General features: G+C 40.5%; 1 pseudogene; it reads right to left on the reverse strand.

Moving 5' to 3' along the window:
• Nucleotides 1-2,233: 2,233 nt before the first annotated feature.
• On the reverse strand, nt 2,234-2,628 carry LOC108531662 (nuclear nucleic acid-binding protein C1D pseudogene; annotated as a pseudogene).
• Between the last annotated feature and the right edge of the window lie 5,695 nt (nt 2,629-8,323).

The raw sequence follows: 8,323 nt of genomic DNA on the forward strand, positions 1-8,323 counted from the left end.
CACTGAACTAAATTTTCTTCTTGTTTGTAATAGTTTTCCAGTTGATTCTCTTGTTTTTCTCAGGTAAGCAATTTATACGATTTTTAAACAACATGTAATTCACTTCTTCCTGCCTGTTTTTTATTTCACTGATTTCTGTTAAGAGATTTTAAGCAGGAGAGCCCTCCTGCTTAAATCTAATCTGATTACAACATCAAAAGATTACACTGGCTGCAAAGGTGGAATCTAGAAAATCATTTAGGTGTCCAGTAACAAAAGATGGTATACTGGGCTGAGAGAGTGGCAGTAGAGGTAGAGAGAAGTAGAGAGACTGGAGATACATTTTGGAGGTCAAACATGTGGCAGAAAACAGGTTAATCATGTTATTCTAAAGATTTGGAAACTTCTTGGAAATCTTAGAATGTAAGTATCATAGTTTATTAGAAGACACCATAAATATAATCAAGAGTCTCTAACCCGATGCATTCTCAGTTTCACTACAATTTCCTGGCTACTTCCAGTGGTAGAGAACTCACTACCTCCCATGGCAGCCATTCCATTTATTCAATTCACTCCACAAACCCTGCTCTTTGTTCAGGTACTGTGAGGGATCCTAGGAAACATGGATAATGAAGATTCACTCCCTTCTCTGGGGAAGCTCAGAGAAAGGGACAACTCTTTTGGAAAGTCTCTTTCCTGGCTGGGTAATGTGGCTCAGGCTTGGCTACCTTTCTAATGGTTTAAATGATTTGTGTCACTTAATACTTTAATATAGATCTTGTGCACTTCTTATCAATTTATTTCTAGACATTCATCTTTTTTGTTGGTATTGTTGATAAAGTTATTTTCTTCATTATGTTTCCAAACTGGTCATTGTTTGCTTGAATGTTACTTATTAACTTTTCTATGAGTTAATTTTGGGTTTTTGTTTGTTTTGGTTTGTTTTTATTTTTCCTTTTGTTTTTGTGTGTGGTTTTTTTTGTTTGTTTGTTTGTTTGTTTGTTTTGAGACAGGATCTCACTCTGTTGCCCAGACTGAAGTGCAGTGGCACAGACATGGAAGAATGCAGCCTTAACCTCCTGGGCTCAAGAGATCCTCCCACTTCAGCCTCTCAAGTAACTGGGACCAGTGACTCATGTCTGTAATCCTAGCACTTTGGGAGGCCAAGGCAGGCGGATCACTTGAGCCCAGGAGTTGGAGACCAGCCTGGGCAACACATGGTGAAACCCCCATCTCTAGAAAAGAATTAAATACATAAATACAAAAATAGCTGGGCCTGGTGGCATGTGCCTGTAGCCCAAGCTATCTGGGAGGCTGAGATAGGAGGATTAATTAAACCAAGGAGGTCAAGGTTGCAGTGAGCCATACTCATGCCACTGCACTCTAGCCTGGGTGATAGAACCAGACTATGTCTCAAAAACAAACAAACAAAAATTTAAACTGCAAATTTCCATATGAATTCAATACAGAAGACATTTAAACCTTGTACTGCCACATAATTATTTTATAAAGAAAGACATACTTTTGAATATGTATACATTAAAACCAAAATTAAATGTTTACTTTTTCATTTATTGACAACTTTTTGTTTGTTTCTTGTTTTTTGTTTTGTCTTTTGAGACAGGGTCTCACTCTGTTTCCCAGGCTACAGTGCAATGGCACCATCAAAGCTCACTGCAGCCTTGATTTCCCAGGCTCAACTGATCCTCCTGCCTCAGCCTCTCCAGCAGCTGGGACTACAGGCATGTGCCATCATGCCTGGCTAATTTTTTCCATTTTTTGTAGAGACAGGATCTCCTTATGTTGTCCAGGCTAGTTTTGAACTCCTGGGCTCAAGCGATTCTCCTGCCTCAGCCTCCCAAAGGCTGGGATTACAGGTGTGAGCCACTGTGCTAGGTCTCTATTGACAACTTTTTTTTTTTCTTTTTTTTTTTTTGAGACAGGGTCTCACTCTGTTACCCAGGCTGGAATGTAGTGGCACAGTCTCCACTCACTGCAACCTCCAGGTTCAAGCAACTGTTGTGCCTCAGCCTCCCGAGTAGCTGGAATTACAGGCATGCACCACCACGCCCAGCTAATTTTTGTAGAGACAGAGTCTCATCATGTTAACCAGGCTGGTCTGAAACTCCTGGGCTAAAGCAATCCCAAAGTGCTGGGATCACAGCCTCCCAAAATGCTGGGATTACAGGTAGGAGCCACTGCACCCAGCTTTTACTAACTTATTAAGTAACTGGAGAGTTTTGTCCCTACAGTTTTATGATGCATTTTTAGGTTTCAGTTCCCAGAGGGCATTTTTTACAGATCTTGAAGACATATGTCTGTCCAGCCTGCCAGACGTTTTCTGTTATTTCCTTGACTGTGTTCATATATATTCTGATTATTTCCAGTTCCTTCCTGCTTTACTAGCTGTTTCTCAGTATTAATTCCTTGAGTTGGCAAATAAACCCAAAACTTTAAATTTAATGTGTATGTAGAAACTAAATCCACTTTCACTTGTTTAAGTGGGTCCAACTTCTGCAACAACTCATTTCAAGAAACAGACATCATAGTCTTTAGCATATCATCCACAGCACCGATGTAATTCTCAAGCATTGACAAATATTCATGAATTTCTACTGGATAGACTTCATTAATTTCTTCATCTGCCATAATGACTGACTCACAGCCTTCAACTCCAGTCTGCCAGAAAGCGGCTAAGCAATGATGGTATCAATTCATACTTCCGTTTTGGTTAATGTTTATTTATTTATTTATTTATTTATTTATTAGAGTCAAGGTCTCGCTCTGTTCCCACTGAAGTGCAGTGGTGGGATCATGGCCTTCTGCAGCACAGAACTCCTGAGCTCAAGCGATCTTCCCATCTCAGCTTCCCAAATAGGATTATAGGCAGAAGCCACCAGGCCCAAACTAAAACAAACTGTCTTTTAGGAATTTATATATCAAGTGTGTGACTAGCTTTGGAAACAATATACTAAACAACTATGTAATCAATTACCTTGCTAGGCTCAGCAAACACTAGCTGGTTACCATTACAAAAGTATTTGTCCACTGAAAAGTCTGAGAATAAAAGTAATAACACATATGGAAAGAAGTTGATAAATGTTGATAAATGTTACAAGTGAGATAGAAATATATGATTTATCCAAGATAGGCAATGATACAAAGTCTGCTTTTACAGACACAACTGTAACATCCATTTCCAAATAATCAACCTTTTTTAAAATGGACAACAGTCCACTACTCTTCCAATGTATTAATAGTTATGTTAATCATGTGTTCAAAATCCTCATCCTATTTAACAGTCAATATATTTAATGAAAATATTATCTTCTTGATGAGGCATTTTAATGAAACATTTGAATAGGACTAAATTTACAGTATCAAGAGTCTTAATACAATTTGACATGTTTTCCCAAATGAGTTGCAGAAAAATGACAAGGGGAGAAGAGTGATTTTTCTATAAAGAGGGTAGCCCTGGTCAATTCAGAATTGGAGACAGCTGTGAGTTATAATGATTCCTCTGAGAATTGTCATATTTAAATTAAACTGATGATCTGATAGCTCAGGGAATAATTTCTGGTGCAAGTGTTGTGGGCATTTTGCTTCCCCGCATGATGTAACATAATTTTTCTCCCCGAATGTTTTCTTTAAATCTAGGTAATTTGAACTAGTATAAAGAGCATTGGTGGCCAGGTGTGGTGGCTTATACCTATAATCTCAGCACTTTAGGAGGCTGAGGTGAGAGAATCACTTGAGCCCAGGAATTCAAGACCAGCCTGGGCAACATAGTGAGACCCTGCCTGTAAAATAAAATAAAATAAATAAAAATCATTGGTTATCCTATCAGAGATGTCTGACTTTGAATTCTGATATGAACGTTTTGGAGAAACCTAATAGTTTTTTATTGTGCACATGTTACTTTTCTAATTTTTTCATACTTAAATAGATTATAGTATTTCCCTAATAAAGATGCTGTGAAATCGGATAAATGCAATGTGTTTATTTTCACTCATTTGATTTTCATATACATAAATGTATATATAACTAACATGAACCCTTACTTAGTAGGTGTTTAGTAATGTCACAGAGCAAATTCCTTACCATGTATTCCCTTTCTTTTTAAGCCATTCATCTGCCTGAGTAATTTCTCTCTCTCTTTACCTGACATTTATTGTGTCATCAAGTTCTTTTGATTTGGCTTCCGCAATGCCGTTCAGATTGGTTTCATAATTTTCATTCTTTCCTGAATCCTCAGTTCAGGATTGCAACGACATTTTAACTAATTTTTTTCACTCCCCCTAGTCTTGCCACTTCCAATCCATCTTCCACACTGTCCAGACCTTCTCAAAACACAGTTCTGATTATCAGTCAACATTTCTTGCCTAAATAATTTTAATGACCAATCTTTATATTGCAGAGATCTTGTCTCCTTCATCTTACATCTCCATAGTCAAACAGCATGTTCCACGTTTACCACCCCCTTCTATCAGCTTCTAATGTTTTCTGTGATTGGATTAGGTTATAGCAAACTTTCTGAACAAAAGATCTATAACTGACTTTTTATTTTATTTGAGACAGAGTCTCGCACTGTCACCCAGGCTGGAGTACAGTGGCGCCATATTGGCTTGCTGCAGCCTCTGCCTCCCGGGTTCAAGAGATTCTCGTGCCTCAGCTTTCCAAGTAGCTGGGATTACAGATGTGTGCCACCACACCTAGCTAATTTTTATATTTTAGTGGAGATGGGTTTCACCATGTTGGCCAGGCTGGTTTCGAGCTCCCAACCTTAAGTGATCCGCCCACCTCGCTCTCCCAAAGTGCTGGCATTTACAGGCATGAGCCACCGTGCCCAGCCTATAACTGACTTTAAAACGCATGAAAAAGATGTTCACTTAAAATAAGGGATCTGCAAATTAAAACTAAGATATTGGCTTTCATCAGTTTGGCAAAGATCAACAAGTTTAACCATAAATATTTTGGCCAGGATGTGGGGAAACATTCTCAAAGTTTATAGGAAGACAAATTGGTATCATCATTTTAGAAAACAGATTTTTTTGTCTTTTTTTTTTTTTTTTTTTTTTTTTTTTTTTTTGAGACTGGGTCTCATTCTGTCACCCAGGTTATAGTGCAGTGGCCTGATCTCACCTCACTGCAACCTCTGCCTCCCAGTTTCAAGCAATTCTCGTGCTTTAACCTCCCGAGTAGCTGGGATCACATGTGCATACCACCACACCTGGCTAATTTTTGCATTTTTAGTAGAGACAAGGTTTTGCCATGTTGGCCAGACTGGCCTCAAACTCCTGGTCTCAAGCCATCTGCCCTCGCTTCAGCCTCCCAAAGTGCTGGGATTATAGGCATGAGCCACCACATTTGGCCTAGAGAATAATTTCTTAGTATTTATCAAGAATGACCAAGGCCGGGCGCGGTGGCTCAAGCCTGTAATCCCAGCACTTTGGGAGGAGGCTGAGACGGGCGATCACGAGGTCAGGGAGATCGAGACCATCCTGGCTAACACTGTGGGACCCCGTCTCTACTAAAAAAATACAAAAAACTAGCCGGGGCGAGGTGGCGGGCGCCTGTGAGTCCCAGTGCTCAGGAGGCTGAGGCAGGAGAATGGTGTGAACCCGGGAAAGAGGCGGGAGTTGCAGTGGAGCTGAGATCCGGGCCACTGCACTCCAGCCTGGCGACACAGTGAGACTCCGTCTCACAAAAAAAAAAAAAAAAAAAAAATTTTAGCCAATCTTTTTATTTTACCCAAAAAAAAAACAAAACAAAAAAAAAAAAAAAGAATGACCAAAATTTTGACCCAGCATTTTAATTTATCCTACAGAAATACACATGCAAAGATATATACAAAGAACATTCATTGCAGTATCATAACATAAGCATCCCAAAAGATGGGAAATAGCCAAAATGCCTATCAACAGGGTGATGGTTATGTAAACTGCAGTGTATCCATAAAATGTAATCCTACAGAGCCATTAAAAAGAATAATGCAGGCTGCGTGCACTGGTTCACATCTGTAATCCCAGCACTTTGGGAGGCCAAGGCAAGCGGATCACTTGAGGCCAGGAGTTCCAAGAACAGCCTGGGCAATATGGTGAAACCCCGTCTCTACTAAAAATACAAAAATTAGCTGGACGTGGTGATGCACGCCTGTGATCCCAGCTACTCAGGAGTCTGAGACACAAGACTCACTTGAGTCCAAGTGACAGAGATTGCAGTGAGCCGGGATGGCGCCCCTGCACTCCAGCCTGGGCATCAGAAGGAAACTGTCTCGGAAAAAAAGTGATATGGAAAGAGCTCTGAAATAAAGTTTAAAAGCAAAGTGCAGAGCAATGTATGTAGTATGTTATAATCTTTATACAATTTTAAAAAATATGTACATATATATTAAGTATTAAAATATCTCTGGAGTGATATACAGGAGTTAAAGGGAGTGGTTGCCATTGAGGATGTGAGCGAGGGACAAGGGATTTGGAGTAGTAGAGAGACCACTCTGGCAAAGTTTTTTCATCAGGCACAGAGCAATGGTTAAGCAAGTTATGGCAGATCACCTTGATGATGAGTCTGGTAAATCTCATATATCAATCCTGATGTCTATTGCATCTCAAAACAGTCCTGTGAGATGGCATTGTTTATCTCTAACAGAAAGGCAAATTGATGATGGATGAGATTGAGTATCTGGCTGAGGTCCATGTATTGTTAGAAGCAATAGGCATTATGAATCCAGGCCTATCTGGCACCAGCTCCCTGCAGCCTGGCTGGAAAGTATCTCAGCTGTAAAAGATACCCCATTGTATTCCAAGTATCACTCATGTCTGTGCTGTTTCCCCACTAGACTGAGAGCTTCTTGAGGAGAAGAGCCACCCATCACTTCATCATCAGCCACTATCACAATGACTGGCATGTGACAAGTGTTCAGTAAAAGTTTATTGACTTGAACAGTTAGATGATTTTCTTTAAGCAATCAGATATTTATGAGATGTAAATGCCACAATCTGCCATCTTTTCTAAAAGGTAGACCATTTTGATTTGTGTCCTCATCACACCAAGCAATTTAAGAAAGAAAAAACAGGATGGTGAGTGTAAAAACTACAGCTGCAGAATTCAGGAGCAGGTTGTTTTCTTTGATGGTGTTTGGTTTTCCAGGGCATGAGAGAAGAATTCAAAACTTTCTACAAACACTTGCCTCTCCATAGAACTGACAAGGCTAAGTGTGAAACAGACTCTGCACTTTATCCTGTGAAAGGTTTTACTAGATGGCTCTTGTTTCTAGCTCCATTTAGACTGCTCAGAGCAGAAGTTGGCCTCAGCCTGTTTGCCCCTGGAGGATTCCCATCACATGTCAGTGATGAATGTGTCCCCACTAGCTCTAGTGACCTGCCCCTGCAATGTGCTGCAAACACTACACTCAACGGCAAAGTGTCCAGCCTCTGGAAAACTGGTATTGAGAGACTTTCCAGAGCATTAAAAGCTCTTAAAGGGCACTCTAAAGTTACTGGGAATTTTCTAGAACAGTGCTTAAAGCAATATTTAGTTTCCTGAATCTGTAAGAAAGACACTCTTTTATTGGTCTCCCCTAACTTCCCAGCTTCTCTGAAAGCATGAGTCAGCCAATGGAAGAACAGTGGGGAGGTGAGTCTATCAATTTAGACTCAACCTTTGGGATTATTAACTTAGAATCTCAGAGAATTCCTTCCCTAGGATCACTGGGACAAAGCAGAATGGTATAATGGAAATAGCACAGATAGAAAGCAGATTAACCTGAGTTTAAAACTAGCTTCTGTCAACAACCAGTCATGTGACCTTGGGCAAGTTACTTCACTTCTTCAAGGCTTTGGGTCATCATTTTGCAATATTCTTGTGGAAATTTGATAGGTCATCATCAGCACAGTTCCAGGGACAAGAAATTTTTTTTTTTTTTTTTTTGAGATAGGGTCTTGCTCTGTTGCCCAGGCTGGGATGTAGTGACACAATCAAGGCTTACTGCAGCCTCAAACTCCTGGGTTCAAGCCATCCCCCCACCTCAGCCTCCTAAGTAGCTGTAACTACAGGCATGGGTCACCATGCTCGACTACTTTTTAAAAAATTTATTGGCCGGGCATGGTGGCTCATGTCTGTAATCCCAGCACTTTGGGAGGCAAAGGTGGGCGGATCACCTGAGGTTGGGAGTTCAAGACCAGCCTGACCAACATAGTGAAACCCCACTACTAAAAGTACAAAAAATAGCTAGGTGTGGTGGTGCGTGCCTGTAGTCCCAGCCACTTGGGAGGCTGAGACAGGAGTATCGCTTGAACCACAGGCAGAGGTTGCAGTGAGCAGAGATCATACCACTGCACTCCAG

The sequence above is a fragment of the Rhinopithecus bieti genome, unplaced genomic scaffold (assembly GCF_001698545.2).
Source record: "Rhinopithecus bieti isolate Rb0 unplaced genomic scaffold, ASM169854v2 scaffold_9667, whole genome shotgun sequence".
NCBI lineage: Eukaryota > Metazoa > Chordata > Mammalia > Primates > Cercopithecidae > Rhinopithecus > Rhinopithecus bieti.